We start from the raw sequence: 23889 nt of genomic DNA on the forward strand, positions 1-23889 counted from the left end.
TTTCTAGAGGCACTTTTTTACTTTAATGAGATAACATGGCGAAACACAGCACGATATGCAGCTCTTAGTAAATACCAAATTAATGTCAACTTTCATTTTTAAAATAAACAGAGGGCTTTTCTTCATCTTAGTCCCTCTCCTTATCTTTACCCTTCTCTTCCCTTCAGTCGTAAAGTCATTAGGTATGGTGAGTAAGGTAAGCTTTCACACAGCGGCTGGGAAGAGTCTTGGATGGTTCAGAGGGAGTGTCAAAACTCAAGTAGGTTGAGTAGTGCATTCTTCAAGAAAGGAAATTCAATGTGGGAAGTCAGACTTCAGCAAAGACAGAAGGCCATCATATGTGGTGGTGGCCTGGTATGTATGTCAGAGCATAAGCCAGATAGGGGGTCCAACTATACAAGAGCGTATACCAGACTGGGTGTCAGAACCCAAGGGTGGTGATGAGAGAATTCACAGTGTCAGAGTCCAAGCAAGATTCAAGGTGCAGCTTTTGAAGTCTGAACAGAGTGAGCAGTGGAGGTAATTCCACACAGGGTGCTAAAGCCCAGATGGGATGATGTCAGCTTCTGCAAATGGGTGGTGAGCATGGCAATGGTTTCATATATACATGCACATACACATATATGTGTGTGTGTGTATATGATAATAAAAAACTGGTTTCTCAGAGTCACAGAAGTATATTTATTTATATGAAGAAGAGTTTAGGATATACTGGTTAGCAAAAAAAGTGTACAAAGCACTTTCTATAATAGGATGAAATATTAAAAATAGATAAAATATGCAATGAATCCTTTCTGGGAGCATATACTAAAATATCAATAGTATTTTAGTGTGGTGAGTTAGTGATCTTATTATTACCTTTCTTCTTCATTGTTATTTTCTTATTTTCTACAATATTCATGTTTAACTTTTGTAATATTCAAGTTTGTTCAGTCATTTACTGAGTATACATCATGCTTTAGAAAAGCTCTGGCTGTACACATATGAATATTATCTTCCCTATCTTTGAGGAGTCCAGTAGACACACATTGTACATTCTAAAAGAAGAGATGCCTGTATAAATATTTTTAACAAAGTAAGCTTAGAGTAATGTTAGTTGTCATCACATTCTTATAGCTAAGGCATTGTCAAATATAAGATATTTTCATTGACAATTAGATGTATCTGTATATAAGTGCTCAGATGGACCCTGACCGAGAAAATATATTTAAATGAATGTTAGACTTCATACTACACAAAACAGAGATAATGACAATGCAAACAAATTTTACATTCCTGTTGACTTACAAAGAATAAATGCAATAATAACTCATTAGTAGCTATTTTTGATAATTCTAGTCTTCAATAGCTTTTCTGTAAGTATGTGATAAGTTTGAAAGTTGAATCCACTGTTGTAGAAACAGATAGCTTGGCATGCGTAGGCCAGAGCAAGTAGAATCACCTTTGGTTATGTCTATAGGACATAAAATAAAGTGGAAATTTGGGAGTTATTAAGATCTAGTTTGATCTATGTAGATAACCAACCCAGATAATAAGTCCTTTGGGTGAGTTATTTGTACTGAATTATCTGGTTTGGCTATATATATGTAAACATAGATCAAATTAATAGGATAATTGTCAAACTTGTTCTTCACCTTGTGGTGTGTGGACTTGCTCTCAGGACGTAATAGGTACTCTGGGACAGTCTAGCTCAAAACTGAGTAAACAGGAACAATAACTAATGGAGATGTTGCTGAGTCTAGGAGAAAATGCAATGTGTTATGACTGAGTCTAGTAATCGGGTTTTTGGAACCAGACATTCTGAATTGTTAAGGCTAGTTGGTATTTAATGACATTAAAAAAAAAGTGGCCTAACAGTTCTACAAATACAAATGTGGAAATGACAGCTTTAATTCTGATTTATGACGGAAGAGACAATATAAAAAACTAATATTTTTAAATGTACAAGTAAAAAAGAAATGGACACTATACAGAGGGCAGTTAAAACACAACTTTAAATAGCCTCAGTTAAAATTTTATTTTTTATTAGATAATTGCCCTTCAGAAGGCTGACTGACAAAAATGAGTTTATAAAAAAAGTAATACATGAATATAACAATTATATTCTCAGAAAATGACATTTATCAGCATTTGGATCTCGTTATGTATTCTCAGCAAAACACAAAAATGAGAGAGACTATAAATTATAAGGTAAAAGCAAGATTTTCCATTATAGAAAATTTAGAATATTCAGAGTGAGTGTTTCCAAGGCAACTGCCTATGTATTACTCTGCAAATAAACATGAGGAAAAGTTTTGCAAGTATCATTATTTGAGAGATGTTATTTGAAAGATATGATAATACAAATATCTACATATGCTCACCTTCATTTCCATACAGTAATCCAAGTTCACATAAAACCGCTGCCATGGGTACAGTCCTCATGGGAGGTGGAAGTAATGGGAGAGAAACAGCCACTGAGCTGACAGTAAATCAACCAGTCAAGTTAAACATACTTCCTCTACACCTACTACTGACTGGCATGCTTTTCTAATAGCTGTGGGAAGATGCAAAGAATAAGAAGAAATACCTCTTGGATTCAAGGGACTAATGGCTAGGTAGGAAACTGGATCTAAGCAACGGGAACATTAGCTCATACCAGAGGGAATGTTTGGCAAATGCTGAGGGAGCCCTTTGGGGTAGCGAATGGTGCTCCGTGTATGCTCCCCGGAGCAGCAGCAGAAAGATCATCTAGGAACTCGTTAAAGTGAAAATTCTCAGGGCCCACCCCAGATTCCAAATATTAAACTCTGGAGGTGACGCCAAATGCTGTGCATCTTAATAGGCTCTTCAGGTATAGACAATAAATCACAAGAATGGTTCAAATAAAAGGGAATCACTAAGTTTGTATAGTTATGAGAGAGAATGATAAACGTGAGCTGAGGCTTGAAAGATAGAAGGATATCAGGATCTGGGAGCCTGAAACAAAGAGAATGCATTCCAGGCACAGAGGTTGATGTGAGAAACAATGGAACTCCATGCATGTCCCTGTTGAAGTCATCTGTTAAATTGTATGCATCTCTTCACATGCTTTTGTCCTCCAATAGACCGTAAAATCACTACAGACAAAGAACAAATTTTAACTTTTTTTTTTCAGTGTTTCACACGTTCTCAAAAAACAGGAGAAGTAGAAAATGGGTCAGCAAGAGGAGAGGGGAGAAGGAAGGAAAACATGTACATAAGCTCTGTGTTACGGGGAAGAGCACATTGGATTTAGAGCCAAAATAGACTATATTTAAATGATATTTATAAATCTTTCTTACCTTATGACCTACAGCATTTTCAGTTTGTTTATGTTTTGGTTTTCTCACCTACAAAATGACAGAGACAATTTCCACCTCAAAGATGTTGGTGCAGAATAGACTATATTACATAATTTAATGGTGTCTGGCGTTGTGTCTAGTCTGTGATGTGGCACAATAAATATTTATTAATACCAAAATAGTGATTTTTCCTTGAACGGTTGAGGGCATGGTGATCTAAAAAATCGACTTGGTGTCCTCTAAATATTCTTTCTTTATTTTTTCTCTATTCCTTTAGTTTTTACACTCATTCCTTTTATAGTCTTTCATATGCTTGTTATTTATACTTTCATCTCTGGATTACTATTGAACCAATTTCCCTCCCCATTTTCTATTTAAATTGCTAACATTTACAGAGCCCTTACTAAGTGCTAACAAAAGGGCTAAATATTTTGCAAGAATGATCTTATTTTAAAATTACAATAGAGGGATCATTATTATTTCTATTTTGTGGACCAGAATCCAGACTTTTATAATGATTCAAAAAAGATTTCCAGCATCACACAGTTATTACATGCTGGATGAGATTTGCACCCAGGCAGTCTGAGCTTTGAGACAAGTGCAGAACCTTCACATTAAGCTGCTTCAACTCCACAATATTCCTCTATGCTCAAGTCTCTAGTAAGAAAATGAAGTTCACAAAAATAGCATCAAATTATTTTAAATGTCTGTAGTTGTATCTCATTTAATTTTCGAAATATCATCTGTTTGGCTTATGTTGCTTTGCACCTGCAGGGCTCACGTAGGAACCTGTGAACTCCTTTGGAATAATGCCTTTACAATGTACTTACATGTCTTCATGCCATCCTTCTGTAGAAAATGAGAGGCATTACAAGAATGTGGTTACATTCTTAAACCAGGTAGTAGTTTCTGCGCCACCTTTCCCTAATAAAAGTTTTGTTTGTTTGTTTGTTTAAGTGAGAGAACTATCAAAATATAATCACATTTATAGTACTCTGTTTAACCAGAGAGAGGGATTAATAACATATTTTAAGTAAGATATCCATCCACAATGAATGCATTTTGAAAATGAAACATTTTGTACTTAAATGATAAGTTTTGGTGTTCTGGAAAATTCAGTTATTTGTAACTCTTCCTTCCCGAACAATGCTCAATAAATGACAACTTGTCCACATCCCTTTTTTGTGGGGCTATTGCCTCAATTATCTGTACAATCACCTCATTTTGTAACTTTACTTTGCCCTGTGTAGGGCATTGTCCTGGTTGGTAATTGTGTGGCCTATTGTTTGCAGCACATGGATAATTATTATGCTGTGAACATCAATTTGTCGTATTGTGGCGAATGGCCCGATTTCCCGAGGGACATGATGATAGCTGTGATTCTCCTCAGTAGGGGGTGGGATGTTGCTCAGGGCTAGAGCTCTGCCCAGTAATTCCCTCTTTACAAGTAAGACTATACATAGTACATCTAGAAGTCCTTCATTATAGCATTTGTTTTCTGCTTGTTAACATCATTTCACGCTGGATGGGCACTAGTGTAATTTTCCATTTTGTTTCATCAAATTGAAGGAAGAAAGGAGACTGTCTTGCAAGTCTTTTATTTTATAGACAGTTGGTCATTTCATTAACACTTTTCATATTCTTGTTTGTCATGACGACTGACGATAGTAAAAAGATTTTCTCCCCATTAACTTATGAGAGAACAGCACATTTATTTATTTATTTATTTTTGGGCTGAGAAGTATTGATCGACCAAAAAGGACATTTATTAAAATGTAACCAGCATCTTGGCACTTGCAAGTGGTGCACACTTTAACCGATTAAATAGTCATGAAGAAAGAAATCAATACATCTTGGATTCCTCTACTCTGGTCTCTGCCAGCAAAGTGGCCTCACAAATTAAGAAAGAAATAAACAAATGTGTTTACACTGAACGTTTAAAGCACTTTGCACTTTAATCAGGAAATAAAAGGACATTACTACTATTGGTTGGGTAGGTGGTTTGGATGTGGTTACCTTTGTACAAATCTGATGAGAAATAAGAAATCTACGACTAAACTTCCTGACCACGATTGGAATGAAGTATGTCTATGGGAATAATGCAAATAGGAATAATGCAAAATAGGTTCTCCTATGATATACAAGAGGAAGGTCATTTGAAGTCTTACAGGACCAGAAGCTTATTGAGTTATTGTTTGTTTTGTTTGTTCGTTTGTTTGTTTTGCTAATTCTAGTTTACATGGCCAAAGTGTTCCAAATCTTTGATCTCTAGGGTCAGATAATTTGATGACGCAGGAGTGATGCAACATGCAAGGATACAAAACAAATATATATTACTAATGTCAGTGGCTTCTGAAGTCAGTCACGGATAATTTCACACTAAATTCTAGAGTCTTAGCACACAATTCTTTAAGTATCAGTTCACATTTTCAGATGTGTGATTCAGAGATGAGGTGATCGTCAACTAACAGAGCAGCTCATTTTAATTTCTGACGTGAATTTTTTGAAATGCTGTGATTATTTGGAGTGATTTGTTATACGTCTGTTAAGATCACACTAATTCTCTGCATTGATTCTTGTCAAATTTCATCTTCTTGGTTTTAGTTTACCATTTTAGTCTATGGTGGTGGTCAATATGCCTGCCAGGTTTGTGTCATTTGGACATTTGAAGAGTACCATTGAAATGGGAAAAATTCTCTTGTCCCCCTCCAGGGTGTGCAACAGGAGGAGTGGCTGGCTTCTTCAGTGTCCGCTTCTCAAACTGCTAGGGGAGAATACAGACGGGCAGGCTGTGGTTCTCTAACCCCATGGCAGTGTCTAGGGGGTAAAAGATTACAGCTTCTGAAGCCTCAGTGGGCGTGTGTTACAGGGCGCTCTTTTAGTTTTGTACATTGGCAGGCAGTTTGTATTAACCAGCTCAATTAAACCCTCTGTCTTATCTCAAGGACAGAGGGCTTTCTGTATCCTGGTTCTTGCCTTGGAGTATGGAAAAGTTAGATCACACGTGGCCTTGGAAAACGAGTGCGAGATTTTATTGAGTGGAAGTAGTTCTCAGCAGATGGGGGAGCCAGAAGGGCGATGGAGAGGAAACGTGGTTTTCCCCTGGAGTGGGGCTATTCAGTGGCCAGACTCTCCTCCGACCACCCCAGCCAGACTCCAGGTCGTTCCCCCGGTCCATGTCTTGCCAGAGTCTGTCAGTGCCTGTCCTTGTGCTCTTCTTCTGGTGTGCTCCTCTCGACGTCCAGCCACTTGCGTGTTCTTTCGCTAATGTGCTCCTTTCAACGTCCAGCTGCTTGTGTGTGTGCCCACTAGGATCTCGGGATTTTCATAGGCACAGAATGGGGGCGTGGTAGGCCAGGGTGGTCTTGGGAAATGCAACATTTGGGCAGTAAAACAGAAGTGCCTGTTCTTACCTAGGTCCGCGGGCATAGGCCCGAGGGTGGAGCCCTAGCTGGGGACCCGACCTTCTCTACCCAGCACTTCCCTGCCCCCCTCCCATATCACCACCATTCATCAAGAGAATAGGGGAACGCCAGGAACAGGGCTTAACAAGTCTCCAGTACAGGGGCTAACTCATTATTCACTTTAGCTCAAAGTTATTTGACATTATTACATACTTTTATCATGCTTGATATAGAGCTTATTTTCTCCAAGATGAGAACAGTCTTCCACTTAAAAAATAAAACTAGAACCTTTAATATATAATCCAAATGTATACACACAAGTATAGAGCACACAATCCAGCATTATGTACTCAACTTATTTATTAGAAGCTTTTTAATCTCAGAAAGGGATTATAAAGGCATTTTGTTGGAGTTGGAGGGTATTAGAAAGACACAGATTGAAAATATTACATTCTCAGGGAAACTGGGTACTAGTGAAGCCTTCACCGTACACAGTCCACATCTTCTGCGTGCTTATAAGACTGCCTGCACCTATTCCTCTGGGAGGAAATGGCCTGTATCAGGCAGGAATAGACTGTATTTATATTAGCACAGATGAAGTGGACATAATGGCTTTTGGTTAATCATATTTACTTAGCCTTGTAAAAAATGGCCACCTTAACTGTGACTTTAAAGTGTTTACATAACATAATTTGTGAAGGTTGCATTTCTTGATTTTAACTCTGGTGTTATCGCTTAGTTGTTACTCTTCATCTACCCTCCCCCTGCCTTCCATTATGTCTACAAAGGGAATGTCAAGCCTGAAAGTATGAATAGAGTACTGATATGGTTTGGGTGTTTTGGCCCCTCCAAATCCCATGTTGAAATGTGACCTCCAACGTTAAAGGTGAGCCTCGTGGGTGGTGGTTGGATTGTAGGGGAGGATCTCTCATGAATGGCTTGGTTTGAACCTCGTGGTAATGAGTGAGTTATCCGTCTATGAGTTTGTGTAACATCCGGTTGTTTAAAAGGGCTTGGAACTTCCTCCTCTCTCTCTCTTGCTCTCCCTTTGCCATTTGATATACTGTGATATACTGGCTCCTCCTCCACCTTCTGCCATGATTATAAGCTTCCTGAGGCCCTCACTAGAAGCAAATGCTGGCACCATGCTTCCTACACAGCCTGCAGAGGCATGAGCCAAAATAAACCTGTTTTCTTTGTAAATTACTCAGCCACAGATATTCCTTTATAGTGACACAAATGGACTGACACAAGTACTGTCTTCATGTCACCACATTCTACATGCATCTTCTACCTTCCACAATGTGTTCCCGGACAGTGCTGCCATACAGGATAATCTACTCCCTGACTCCTATAACAACCTCCACTGCACATTTCCCCATGTAATTATATTCCCATTGGATTAATTATCTCTTGTTTTTCGTGTTTTAAAATCTTGTTCTCCAGCTAGATCATAAAATTTGGGGGATAAAAACATAATAAATGTTGGTTATATTATATTTCTTGATACACTTAGCACATTTCTGGGAATACACAGGTTGAGTATTCCTTATCCAAAATGCTTGGGACAAGAAATGTTTCCAATTTTGGATTTTTTTTTCAGATTTTCCATATGCGCATTATACTTACAGGTTGAGCATCCTGAATCTGAAAATCTGAAATCCAAAATGCTCCAACATTTTGGCCTTTTGAGGACCAACCTAATGTTCAAAGGAAATACGCTCATTAGAACATTTTGGATTTTGGATTTTCAGATTTGGGATTCTAAACATGTAGTATATGCTGAAGAAAATATTTGTTCATTTGAATTCAATTTTATATCATCATGTTTAGGTGTAGATTCTTCATTCAAATTCTTATCCAAGTAAAGCCTTTAATTTTAATAAATTAGGAAATGGCAACTTCATGCCTAGGTTATCCTCTAACCTTGGAATTATATACTGCTTATATACTTTATTCTATCTGTTATAATTCTCCTGGTAAATAATGATATTGTTGGAACTGGCTTCCATCTCACAATACTAAATAATAATATATACTGATTGTGCCAGTTCTGAAACAGATGTATCAGCTTTATCCTAAAAAAAAAAATGAAAATGATTCCTCTACTTAAAATAGCAACATTTGCAATATGTGGTCTAGGATGAGAGATGTATATCTTACCAGTGAAGAAACAAACTGTAAGGTAATTACCAAGAAATAAAGAAAGCATAAAGTAGTTACAAGTGCATCATATGGTCTTGCATTAAATTCAAAATCATCTTACATGAAAGAGACTTGTTAATTTAGATCAATTGAAAGAAATTGTGTTTTGACTAGGACAGATGATAAATATAAGGATATCATTAAATGGCCAAAAGAGTATATGAAAATAAATTCCAACTGTTACTGGTTTCTAAAGGACAGTTGACCTAACAAAAGAGGAAACAGAATTTCCATATACTTTGGACAAACTTTTTAAGTCAACCAGGTAACGATGAATAAAGTAGGGGACCAAAGAGAAAAAAATGTACCAAGTCCTGAAATCAGTAAAGATCTCATAACCCAATGAGATATAAAGAAGCAAAACAAAGCAAGAAATAAAGTCATTAAACTCAAAGAACAAGCTGAGACACAAGGACTGTGGAGATAAAGGGGAAATATGAACAGAGTGAGGATCTTATCTCACTTAAACAGAAGAACAATAGAAGCAGGCTGCGTTTCCTTTTCTACTAGATAGAGTTAGGGATGAAGTGCACAGATAATAAAGGAGCCAATGACTATTGAAGGTTTTCTATTGTTAGGTTCTCCATGAAAGCTTTTTCTGGCCAAAGTTAGTGGTGGGTGTGGGTGTGTTGTAGGGGGTGGGTGGTTGTGTAAGAATGTGTGTGTGCTTGGATGTATGCATATGGAATTATTCTCTAATATTTAGTGGGATTTAGTGTTATATTTTAAAAGAAATTCATGTAAACCAAATGCAGTTTACAGTGTCGCTTACAAAAAATATACAAGACTTAGAACAGCAGACTAGGTTTAGCTGGCCTTAGGCTTTAATTTTCATTCTGGGTTTATCCCTCTATGCTGTCTTCCCTTCCATGCATAACTATTTTCTGTCCACATGTATTTGTTTCTCTTTCCACATATAACTTTATTTCTATCATAAGGAAGCTCATTTTGGGGGATTATATTTTCCGTGTTCCTTGTCAGTGAGGTTAGCTGTCATCACTTGTCCACTTTTTCTCAAGGTGAAGAATTATAAACTCATCCTAAGATATGCAAGTCTTTTGGGTTTATTTAATGGAGTCCATATTACAAAGGTTTTTCAGAGAAAAAGAAACAATACAAGATAGATAGATGGATGGAAGGATAGATAGAGAGAGGTATGGGCATATATATCTATATGGTCATATCTATCCATCTCTCTGTCTATAATAAGATGTATGCCTCAATGTGTGTATGTGCAATCCATATATGTAGTTAGACAGCTATAGATATAGATACAAGAAGATTTGTTATGGCAATTAGCTCACAGAATTACGGAAGTTGTAAAGTCTCACAATATGCTATCTGCAAGCTGGAGAAGGAAGGCTGGTGGTGTAATTCAATCTTAGTTTGAAGGCCTGAGACCCAGTAGCATCAATATCCAAAATCTGAGGGCAGGGAAAGATGGGTGTCCCAACTTAAGAAGAAAGAGAGAAAACTTAACCTTCCTTTACCTTCCTTTTTGTTCTATTTGGATTGGATGCTGCTGGCTCACATTGGTGAGGTAGATCTTTACTCAGCCCATTGATGCAAATGTGAATCTCTTCCAGAAACAACCTCACAGACACAGCCAGAAATAATGTTTTAACAGCTGTCTGGGCATCCTTTGGTCCACTCAAGGTGACACGTAAAATTAACCATCACAAATTTCAAAAGTGGAGTGACCATGAATCTTTTACAAAAAGTTTCATGTCAATGAATTTCGTAGTACTTTAGAATTTCAAGAATGATGTTGCTATTTATTCAATGGAAGAAAAGACTATTGAAGAGACACAAGCTTATTTCAAGTACATCAGGTGACTAGGTTGAGAACAGTTGTAGAACAGGATTCAGATAAGTGCTTATCTAATTCTTCTCTTTGTGTAGCTACAGGGCCTCATGTCTGAGACTAGGACACCAACTCAGTTGCGGATTCAGTTTTACCTGTGTATCTGTAGTCAGATCGTGTCCCACAAAGCTCAATGGAGTCATGACTAAGTGGCAACTAAATGATTATTTCCAAAGATTTCCTGTAGATACGTGTAAGTGTGGCTACTTACACAACATAAACTCCAATCAATTAATATTTTTTATTCTTGTCTTACGTTATTTGTTCTGCAATGGTTGCTAAAGGAGTAACAAAGAAATGTGGGAAATTGTTTGTACACAAAGCAAGCTGCATTCTCCCAAAGGGAAAAGGTCATATCTAAATTAAGTGTAGATGCTTGTTCAACAGAGGCTTAAGAAAGAAGAAAATCTTGTTTAAAAGGGCTTCATGGTCTTCCAGAAACATCTTAGTCATAAACTTTCCATGAGCCTTGCTTTTTATTTTTAATTTAATGTAAGTTTCTCCTTTTCTTCTTTCTGATAACTCAATATTTTCAATGTGTAGGATGTGTAGTGCTAACACAATACAACATGACTTCCAATGCAAGATTCAGATTCATTCCAGTGATGTGTGCATAAGGCATTAAATGTCATTGAATCACATAATGAGAGAGTTATTCTCTTTTCAATTCTGCTCCAATCCTGCTGGATATGGGAAGATGAAAGTCTCCTTTGCAAGTTGGGGTGTTTTATTCCATTTTCTGTTGCTATAACTGAATACCACAGACTGGGTAATTTATAAAGAAAAGAAGTTGACTCAAGGTTCTGGAGGCTGAGAAGTCCAAGAACATGGAAGTGGCATCTGGTGAGGACATTCTTAACGCATTGTGGAGGGCATTACATGGAGCGAGGGCAAGCATCTGCAGGTCAGCTCAGGCCTCTCTTTCTCTTCTTAGAAAGCCACCAGTCCTGTCATAGAGACCCCACCCGGATGACCTTATCTGATCCTAATTACACCTAAAGGCCCCACTTCCAATCAACATATGAAATTGGATATTAAGTTTCCAGCACATGCAATTGAGGGGACACACTGAAACCATAGTGAGTATTCCTTTTTAAGAAAATTGGAGTAGATATTAGACTCCAATCTTTAAGCAGGCAATAGGTAAGGGCTACAATTTTAGAATATTATTTTATTTTGTTGGTTTTTTTTTTTCTTTCTCTAATATCTTAAATTTAGGGAAAATTTACACACAAAACAATCTATTTATTTGATTAATTTCAAGGATATGAATTTTTCTGATTAAATTGTTTTATTTAAGTCAAGCATAAAATTTATATTAATGGAAAATAAATAGTGTGGGTGGCAGGTGAAGTTATGAAAACCTCACACCAACCCACGTCCTTGCAATTTATGTCATCTTTCTTGTAGAGGCTTTCTCGGAAAACATGCAGCCTGACTGGCCTCCTTACCCCTAATATTTTCTTTAGTCTTTTAATATATCCCCATATATAGTGCTCAGTAAATGAGCTGGATCCTTGATTGACACATATTTATTGTCTGGGGTAGATATTTACTTAAGTAGTGAAAGTGAGAAGGATTTGAATCATAAAGAGCAGAGAGGGGGCATTCCAGAATAGTAAAATGGGAACGTCCAAGGTAGAGATACCAGCGTCTCTACATTTTGAGTTAAGGGAGTAGTACTACACCAATCACTGATGTTCTGGCACTCAATGTTCTTAAAAGAACAGGAAAAAAAATTGAATAGATAACTAACAGTTCTCAATGAACTGCTTGATGCATGTTGTTTTACTTTGAACCTGCCCTTAACCTTGCCAAACATTTTTGCGTAGTCATGGTTCACAGATGCTACCATTGGCTGCAGGGCTTCTCATCACCACCACTTAGATATTAATATCATTTTAGCCCATCTGCTAAAGCTAAAGCAGCCTTTCGTGCACTTCTTTTTTGGTATGCTTCCAGATTCACAGAAACACCATGGCTTGATATTAAATCTAAGTTATAATAGGTTTTGAAGTTTTATTCATCAATTTTCCTGAAAATACACATAGGACACCCTGGTTATTTTCCATGCTCAGACCTAATGCTCAGAGTGGCAAGTAAAGATAATGTAATGAGGTTCCTTTGGTAATAGTTAGCATTATTTCCCAGTACCATGATCTGCCCAATTTTCAACAGAATGTGAAAATCGTAACAAAACAAGTGATAAAAGGAGAAAAACCATAACACCAATAAAAGCCTCATGCTTGGAGGATGTGTTTAATAGTTCTAACATGTATAACATTAAAATTTTATCAACAAATCAGGGAAAGGACATTTTGTACACAGAAATCAATTTACCTAGCTACTATCTGCAAGACTTGCTTGTAATTTATTTTGTCTCAAAGAATACATTGCTTTTAAACCTAATTCTACAGCATTTTAGAGCGTATGAAGAGGGAAGGGATATGAATATTTTTGCTCAAAGCGTAAGGAAAAGATTTAGAAGACTTCCAAGTATTACAGACAAAAAATAAATATTTTGGTGAAGTAAAGTGAAGTTTTGTGGCACCAATTTTCTGAGTGATTGTGTCTTTGTTTAAAATTGTTTTTACATTGTAAGCTGCTTTAATGCTTTGTCTGAAGAGCCAATCTATTATGAAAGAAAAGCATATAGGCCACAGGGTAAGTCAGGTTGAGGAAAGCCAAATGTAGTGGCTAAGATTATGAACCATTATTTCTACATGAGTACAATTGGAGTGGGCCCTACCATTTTCTATCTAGTGAGACACAACAGCAATAAAAAACAATAAAAAGGAAAAAATCCCCACAACGTTGTAAGTCACGTAAACCTGAGTTTGAGTATCAATAGCAATACTTATTAATTATGTGACTTCGAATATGTTACCTCTAAATAGGCATTATTATATTATCCATTAAATATGGAAACTTGATTGCAGATAAGCCATGTGATTTTTTTTCAAGGCTTAAATGATGTAACAGTTGAAAGCTCCTAGCATAATGTCCAGACCTTACTGGGCCACAATAATTGCTAGTTGATTTCTGACTTTACCTTTATTATGAGAGTGCTTTAGACCAGATAAAATCCAGGAGTCCCATGGCTGATGAGATCTCAGTCATTGTTGTTTTCCTTCAACAGTGAGCTAGCTTCTGCCTCTCTTACCATTAGAGCAGTGTTACTGAAAGAACAGTAACCCCCATCAAGAGGGTGAGGGACCTAAATGTAATATCTGAATGTAGCACTTCCATGTGATGTGGCCCAAGCAGCCATTCTGGTGCCTCCTATGCTTTGTCATAACTTGCTCTATACTCCAAACATAGTCCCTCAGAGTGGTACAGGCGTGTAGTGATTTTGCAGAGCATAATAGCTATGATAGAAAGCAAGTCACTGGCTTGCATAAAGCGTCACAATAGGGAGGTAGAAGATCAATAATAATCTCACAGTTGGCTAAAGGCTTTTTATTTATGTGATGTCGCTATAGCCCTGCTATAGGAGTGAAGTGAAGGAGTCCCAGTTCTCAAGCAACTTAGGATTCTGAAAGAGAAACCAGGTACAAAGAGCTAGAAACCTTTGGGAAATACACTTAGGAAGGCAAACCAATGGAGCGGTCTGTCCAGAAAATCTCTGGTGGAAGGGAATGTAGGCATTGGATTTGATAAACAGGGATAGATTGGGAGGTTCTGGTATTGAGTTGACACTGAAGCACCCCCCCTTAACTTGAGCAAAGGTGCACAAGGTGTTCAGAACAGAGGTGCCCAAGAGAGAAGTTAATCAACTATACTTATGAGAAACAAGCTTGAATGTTAAAAAGAAAAAAAAATGATTAAAAATAAATTAATGTAAAAATAATTTAAATTATCTTAGAGTGAGTTAAAATATGCTTCAAAGCAATTATTTCAATTTTGAAATAAAATTAAATTAATACTAGACCTTTAGGCCTATTCTTTCTTGACATCACACATATACACTCACACACACACAACTTATGTATGCATGGATGTATATATACCTACACACACGAATATGTGAATGTATATACATATATATACATATATACACACGTACATATAAACATATATGTGTACACATACACATATATGGGATTCCTGGCACTACATTTGATTTTGCATGCCAGAATCTTATATTTATATATTACATTTGTCGAAGTGATTTCACTCTTCTCTTTGTGAGTATTCCTCACTAAAGAAGCTGCATGAATGTTGTGGTAAATTTGTGGCCAATGAAACAAGAATTCTTGGGTGTGACTTCTAACATTGCTATAGACTATGTGACACTGGGCAAATTTCTCAACATTTTGTATTTAAGGTTTCTATGAAATGGCAATAATAAAAGTACCGATGTTTTATGTTTATTACATTAATTGAGCTTATATATTTATACACACACACACACACATACACACATATATATATAGTACTCAAAATAGGATCACTTAAGTAAACCTTAGTTCCATAAACACTGACTGTTACAGTCAATGTTATAACATTGCTATAACTACCAAAGCTATAACTTTCTGTGGTAGGTAGGTATGATATGATTATCCTGGTTTTATTAATAAAAAGCCTGGTTGGGAGCTGGTTATTATGAACTCGATCACTTGGCAATATATGACTCTACAGTTAGTAATAAAAAAGGGAGAAACTTGTAAGAAAGCATTTGAAATACAAAAAGAAAGAAAATGAGGCATCTCTATTGATGTTGAAAATACAGTATTTGTAGAAAAATGAAGAAGGTAACCCAGTGGATTTGAAAACTCAGCCACGTTACTGTACATATTGGAATTCTTAGCCTTCACATGTCTAGAGGTGGGTGAAGCAGCTGGGACCGTGAGCACAGCTGCATGTTGGCAGACTGGCCAAGGGCAGCCCCAGGCTGCACACAACCCTGCAGAACTCCTCTCGGTCCAGTTCTCCAAATCTCATTGCTGCCTCGAAGGCAGAAGGAATTCTCAGGATGATGGACGTTGGCTGATTATAGTTTCGGTTTGATATATTTACATCCTGCACACCCCTGATGGTTACTGTTGTATGTATAAAACCACACTGATGAAGAAGGATCCTGACATTGGTTGGCAGGTACAGGACAGCCTAGAGGGAAAAACATGGCGGAGAGCCAGCTCAGAGCCCCTCAGCTGCTGCCTGCTCTGTGCCTGCTCCTGCACTCAGGAATGAGAATTTGGAATCACGACTGGGAAGGCTAAAAAATGTGTTTCTATCTCTATTTTCCTCTCAGGTATGGCTGGAGACCAGAAAACACCAGGAGTATACACTTTCAGACAGACAACACCATTTGCTAATATCCAGAAATGGCTGAATTCAGAGTCACAACCTGTTTCTATTTCTGTTTTCTCTCTGCTTAATTTTATAAAGGATAAGACATTTTCTGGGTATTTCTATTGATTGCTTTGCCATTTTATATATTAACATTTCCAAAAGAAAATGTTATTTTGAAAGTGTCCATAACAAATTTGTATGGTAAGTACTAGGTGAGAAAAAATAAGTAGGTTGTGTTTTGAAGCACTTCTATTGTTTTGTAAAAAATATAGTTGGTCTTTTATACAGTTTTTTAGTACAGAGCTTCAAAAACCTTTGACATTTCCTAAGTAATAGTAGTGTCTTGTTATGCTTATGAGGTGACTTGTGGGAACCCCTCACTAGCATCCCTATGGGAGGCCCTTTGTCAGAAAAACCAACCACATGATGAGAATGTTTTAACTTTTGGCCTTATATCCAGACCTCCAATGTGGGAAGATGCAGGAGGAGCAAGGGATTCAGCTCAACCACCAATGGCCAATGATTCAATCAACCATGCCTGCAGCATGAAGCCTCAATAGAAACTCTTGAACAATGAGGTTTGAGAAGCTTCTGCATCTGTGACCATATCAATATCCTGGGAGGCTGGCACACTCAGGGAGGGAATGGAAGTGCTGTGCACCCCTCCTGCATATATTTCCCTATACATCTTTTCCTTTTGGCTCTTTGTGAGTTGTATTCTTTTTTGTTGTTGTTGTTGTTTTTGAGATGGAGTCTTGCTCTGTTGCCACGCTGGAGTGCAATGGCGCGATCTCGGCTCACTGCAACCTCCGCTTCCCTGGTTCAAGCTATTCTCCTGTCTCAGCCTCCTGAGTAGCTGGGACTACAGGTGTGCACCACCACGCCAAGCTAATTTTTGTATTTTTAGTAGAGACAGGGTTTCACCATGTTGACCAGATGGTCTTGATCTCTTGCGCCTGTCTTCGCCTCCCAAAGTGCTGAGATTACAGGCGTGAGCCACTGCGCCCGGCCAAGTTGTATTCTTTATAACAAAATTGTAATGTTAAATATAGCAGTTTCCCAAGTTCTGTGAATCATTCTAGTGAATTATTGAACTTTAGGGTGAAATGTTGTGGGAACCCTAAATTTGCAGTCTTTTGGAAAAAAAAGTGAAGTTAACTTGGAGATACCAAAAACCTGCAACTGAAGTCTGAAGTGGGAGCAGTTTTGTGGGACTGAGTCTTTAATCTGTAGGGTCTCCACTAACCCTGGATACTTCATATCAGAATTGAAGGACTTTGTCTTTAACTTGTAGGGTCTGTACTAACTTCAGCTTAAACTAAATTGTAGGACTTCCCTTTGGTGGCAGAAAGTTGTTGTGGAAAAGATGCAATTTTTTAGATATTTTGATATGTTAAAAGAACATTGAAAATAAGAAAAAGACATTTAATTTTTAACAATTATTGATTTATTCTGAAACTCTTTGCTTGGGTATAACGTCACAGGGACTTATACTATCTGGTACACACTTTAGGAAATCATTTGATAAAAACTGCTTCCATATACTTAATATTCTGTGTCTACCTTATGTTAGACACTTGTGAATAAAGCAAGAGGAATAAAATGTTTAAATGCAGGTGGACTTTTTATTGTTTTATTTACCATCACAGCATTCCCAGACCTCTTCTTGCTTCTATTTCTAGTTTTCTCTTGAAGTCTTATTTCTTTAGAATTCTTTAGAAACCCAACTCTAAAATCCCTGAGTTGACAAAAATTATAATGAATCCATTGGTTTTGAAGTAGGTGTAAGAGGGCTTGAGGGCTACTTATTTATTATTTTTCTTAAGTGATCTTGAAACAAGTCAGGGCCTAGATCAAGTTTTGCCAACACAAATCATCAGAGATCAGTCACTGAACATACAAGAATGAGGCAGTTTGTGAAGTGAACATGTTTATTTCAAGGAGAGAACTCTTCTCCAGCACCAATCGTTACTAGCCAGAAATCCAGGCCAAATGTGGGCACCTCTTCTAATTTTTTAAGAGAGGCAGAAATTTTATGTAAAATCCCACTTTTCTTCTAAATTTAGTTGAAAAAGATTATGTGTGTGGACAATAAAATTTAAATAAAAAAGGATGTCTGTCATTTGAATTTGGGCCACCATCTGTGGTTTGCAAAGATTTTCTCTTGGAATACAATACTGTTCATAATGTGGCCTCTGACTTTTCTTCAGCCATATTGCTAAAAGTCCAACCTATTTATACTCTTTTTCCTTTGAGACTGAGTCTCACTGTGTCACCCAGCCTGGAGTGCAGTGGGCAATCTCCACTCACTGCAATCTCCACTTCCTGGGTTCAAGCAATTCTCCTGCCTCAGCCTCCCAAGTAGCTAAGATTACAGGAGCATGCCACCACTAATTTTTTGTATTTTTAGTAGAGATGGTGTTTCACTGTGTTAGCCAAGACAGTCTCGATCTCCTGACCTTGTGATCCGCTTGCCTCGGCCTCCCAAGGTTCTGGAATTACAGGTGTGAGCCACCGCGACCGGCCCCAACCTCTTATACTCTTGATCTTACTGAATTACCTACACTTCTACCTATATTTTTTTTCTTTATTTTTCTTGGATGCTTCTTGGGCTCTCATAACATCTAATGACCTGCTACATTTGTAAATAATTTTCTCAAACACCATTTCCTTTGTGAAACTTTTGCAAACTCATTCTTCTGCCTCCATGATAAGCTTTGCCACTTCCTCTTTGTAGAGCAATCATATATTAAAATGCTTCTATCATAGTCTCATAGCTTATATTGAATGCGTAGTTTTAAACATCGATCTTTCTGTAATGGACTATGTGAAAATACCAACAATGCCTGGTACATAATTGAAATGTAATAATTTTGAATGAATGGATGAATCAAAGAAGAGGGATATAATGACCAGTTAAATAGTCAATCCATCATTGCCTTGATTTAAGCTTGACCTCCTTAGCATGCCACATGAAATTCTTTTTGTATGATGATCAACAAGAAGATAATTTTTTTGGAGTCTCTATCCTTGACCGGTTATATAAATTTGTGTAAGATAATGAATGCTTTATATTTATTATTATTATCAATTTTCTTATCTGTGAAATAGTGATAATAGATGCCTTCTAGTATTGTTTTAAAAGTTTAAATAATAGAAGTAGTACTTCTACCACAGAGGGGTGATTTTCTACCTGCTACTTTATTTATCATCCACCCAAGCCTATGCTATTTGCCACTGCAAGTCCTCAGTACAACATTTACTCAGCTGTATTGAATATTGAATTTCCTTGTTGTTACCACACAACGTGTTTATACACACGGATTTATACATGCTGGTTCTTCCATCTGGAATATGCTCCACCCCTTTTCCAGCTGGTGAAGTCCTATTTGTCCTTCAAGGCTTACTTCAAATTCTATCTCTCTTTCATTTCCCAGGGAGAGTTAGCTCTTCTGTACCTTTGGGTTAGCACTAGGACACAGCTTGGTACATAATAGGTGGATAATAAACATCAGTTTATCATATTACTTTCTTTCAAATTCTGAGTTATCCAAAGGTAAAGAGAATGCTTCATTTCTCCTGGAACTCTGTTGCCTTACACAGTGTCTGGGAAGACGTCATGTATAAATATACATCTGATGAATGGATGAGCGAAACCAAATTGGACTTTGGGAACTGAAAGGTAAGATTATGGTTACTCTTGGCTGGCAGCACGTTTTTTGTTCCTGGGGAATTCTCTAGAGAATTAAATGCTCCACAGCTTTGTACTTACCAGTAGATATAATCCCTTGTTTACTAGCAAAAGTATTTGTAGTTTCACTCAAACGTATTATATTTGTGATTACAAATCAAGAAATTGTGGGCCTTACTTTCCTTATTATACCGGACTTAGATCAGTATAATCTGTAAGGTAGGTATCCAAAGTTAAGCACACTTTCCATTTCTGATAATGCCCATTAAAAAAGGAAGTAGGTCTAAAAACAATGTGTTTCAATCCTGAATGTGTATTTCCTAAATGACTGAGAAGATTATCTTTTTATTTGAACATAAACACACACAAACACACATACATACGTGATTCTTGAAATATGCAATTATATCCCAATTGTGCTATGTAACATGAACTGACAAAAAAAAAAAAAAAAAGAAATGTCAAAGTCACTTCCCACAGTTAACAACTTAAACATAGAATTTTATTTTCTTTTTTTCTTTTTTTTCACTCTTGTCACCCAGGCTGGAGTGCAGTGGTACAATCTAGGCTCACTGTAACCTCCACCTCCAGGGTCAAGCAATTCTCCTGCCTCAGCCTCCCGAGCAGCTGATATAACAGGTGCCTGCCACCATGCTTGGCTAATTTTTGTATTTTTAGTAGAGACTGTGTTTCACCATGTTGGCCAGGCTGATCTTGAACTCCTGACATCCAGAGATCTGCCCACCTTGGCTTCCCTAAGTGCTGGGATTACAGGCATGAGTCACTGCGCCTGGCCAATTTAAACATAGAATTTTCTACAACTTTATCATACAGTCTTATTTATGTTGCTCGAAGTTTCCAGTTTTTTTAAGTTTCAGGGTCATGTGCCTTCAGTGTCAGCATAGCAATCCTTTGACCCACGTGTATGTCAGTATTTTGATCCATACTAGGTTCCCCTGCACACCACTTCCCAAGTATTTCTGGGGATCTCTCTGGGATGATTACGCATCCAAAAAATCTGACCTGCTTGTCATATGGATCCAGACATCTAGGTGTTTTGCTTATATCACTGCTCTACTCCTTGAAGGACTTCCGTAATCACCTTTTGCCTGGTTTCTTCTTTCTGTTTATCTGTGTTACTTCTTCTCAGTCTGGAACATCTCAAGACAGAGTTAAGAACAAGTCACAAAGGACAAGAAGATTTCACAGATCTGAGGTTAACAGAAGGGAATTAGAAGGCATGTAATCAAACCTGCTATTGACTACTAAAATGACTTTTGCTAGAGGTATAGGTCATCCTCCTTCTAAAAGTGACTCTTACCAGCCACTCCTCCATTTTGCCTAGTAGTTGTCATGCCTGGTAGGAAGGTAAGCTTTTCCCTGACACTGGTGCCTCTAACTATGCCCCCTTACCCAGAGTTTGCACTCTCCTCTCCCACTTCTCTGAGGACCAATGGGAATAGGAAAATATACTTTCCTTATTTTTTTCCTCAATTAAAGTCTGCCTTTCAGGGAAAAGCAAATCTTTTACATTAAAAAATTAATTGCATCTTTTCTAAAAATTCTACAATTCAGAAGATAAGTTTTATCTTCCTTGGATAAATAAATGACTCATTTAAGTTGCTTACCACTCATTTCTCTAAAACAATGGTCTAGCTCAGTTTCACAGATAACTCCACACCTTTGTTTAGAACAACTAAAAAGTTGCTTCAGTTTTAAGAAGCAGTTTTAGCCCCACCATCACTGCCCACATCTCTGCCCTTCCAAACCGAAAGCCTTCCAAAACACTGTGATTCATATTAAGTTACATAATCCTATTAAACTCCTGTAATTCATATTTAATAGGGAGAGACAATCAATTACACATTTGAATCAATGAGGACAGACACAGAAGAGTCATTCTAATGTTTACTGCTACAAGAAAATAAGAATTCTATTTTATTAGAAATACAAAATGAGAAAGTTAAATATTCTTTCTTATAAAATTATTCTGAAAAGTACAGTGCAATGATTTTACATACTCTTCCAATGATTTCTAATAAGACTATAATTTTTGTGGATTTTTCCAGAAGAATTCAAAATGTGCTACCGTCCATGTAGTTTTACTTGAAAAACTCCCTTGGAAATTAACAATAGGCACTGACTGGAGCTGAATTTGCAAATGTTTTAGGAAGAAACTTTATTGTAGACTATCCTTGATGCATCAAAATATTTAAAGCAAATGGCAAAGGTAGTGAGCAGTTCACTCTCATGCACATGAATATCACAGGGAGAGGGCTGAATGTTCAGGTGAGTTTTACTAAAGGCAGTAACTGTAAGTCAAATGTTGCTCCATAGTTTCTAATTACGGTTTGTAATTTCTGGAGGTTCAAACTCTGATAACTTCCTATTTCTAGGCACTGAGCTAAATGGCTTTGGAAATGGTATTATAGTGAGATTGAAAACTGGGAGCTATTAATACATATTTGCATGTTATTTATGAAAAAACTAATAGAAATATTATGAGAAATTACAAATAACAATAATAAAATATGGCATTATTACTATATCATAAAGTTTTATCATGTTGTTGATTTGTATGTGTTATCTTTGAAAATGAATATTAAACATTATGTGATTTAAAATCAGTTGCACAGCTGTCACTTGTGTATTAAAATATGAGACTGACAGCAGAATTCAAGAAACACCTGTTTCTGTTCACATCATTTCTGCAGGATAATTATTTAATTTTTATAGTTAAAATTCCAATTCTGAAACACTAGATGACACAAAAAATTTGTGGAGAAAAATACAAACACAAGATTCCTCTTTTTAAATAAAGATTCTGTTCGTTATAAAAATAATCCATGTTTCCTTCAAGAAAATTAGAAAAATTTAGAAATACAGAAAGAAGAAAATTCAGAAATAAATGAAGTTCAAAATTTGAGGCATTTCATAACCATAATAGTTCTGCTTTATTGTTTGCATTTGCATGTCTACAGCATATTTTGTTTGACAATGAACAAGTTATATACAGGGTTTTGGATAAGGGGCAATACAATGGTTCTTAATCTAGTTTTACTTTTGAAGATCATAAAGTATCTCTGGTAGTTTAACCTTTATTTTTAAAACCTTCAAATTATTTCAAAATTCCTTAGATTTTTGTGGAGGGGAAAAATTATTTTTCTGTATAATTTTTCTGATAAAAGAACCACATTTATGATTCTAGAAATGTATCAAAAAGAAGATGTATTTGCAGTTCTAAGCTTTGCCCTGAGGCTATAGAAACAAACCACCCTATAAAGTATAATTCAGGTGAATTTTGGAGATGAACGTCACAAAATATACAAGTAGACCTAACACATTTTATACCTAGACATACCTGATCTTGGCTTCTTAATTTTTTTTCGGACAACACCATGATAATTGAGTACAATTTACAAACCCTTTCCATTATCTTTGCCTTTAATTACCTCAGAATATTTCTGCATTATCTTATAATTTGAAATGCAAAAAGACTTGTCATGAATTGATGCAGTATAAGTTTATTTAGGTTATCTTCAAGTATTTTGCATTGGAGAGGACAAGTCTGGCATAAAACAATCTGATTCTTTTTTCTTGATTCTATGTGGTTATTTGTAAAAATGTTTTATATTTTTGTAACTAAAACCATTTTTCAGTATCTATAAAGGTGTGATTTCTTGTTGTTGATTTCTTGGTACTGAGTTTAAAACTCTTTTATCTGAATCTGTATACTCATCCCTTTCCCTCTCATTCAAGAGCAATCCCTTCATTTTTATTTTTAAGGTTTTTTTAATTTATTACTTTTATAGTTTCTAAAATCTTTCTTTTTTAAATACTTCTATTGCAAATATCTCTCATCTGTCCATCTATATCCATTTATTTACTTGTTATATATTTTGAATGAGATTTTCAAATTCATGTTATTTATAAATTATATTATTTTCCTCTGTGAATATATGCCTTTTTGCATGAACAGTTTATTTTTATTACATCCTTAAATTAGTTTTTTCTATTTAAAAAATTTAATGTATTCAATTTTTTCATCTCATTTTTAAAAAATTTTTTATGTTCTGCCTATATTTTGCAGGGAACAAATAATCTTACAAACTTTTGATATTTTCAGTT

Source organism: Macaca mulatta, chromosome 18, assembly GCF_049350105.2.
Source record: "Macaca mulatta isolate MMU2019108-1 chromosome 18, T2T-MMU8v2.0, whole genome shotgun sequence".
NCBI lineage: Eukaryota > Metazoa > Chordata > Mammalia > Primates > Cercopithecidae > Macaca > Macaca mulatta.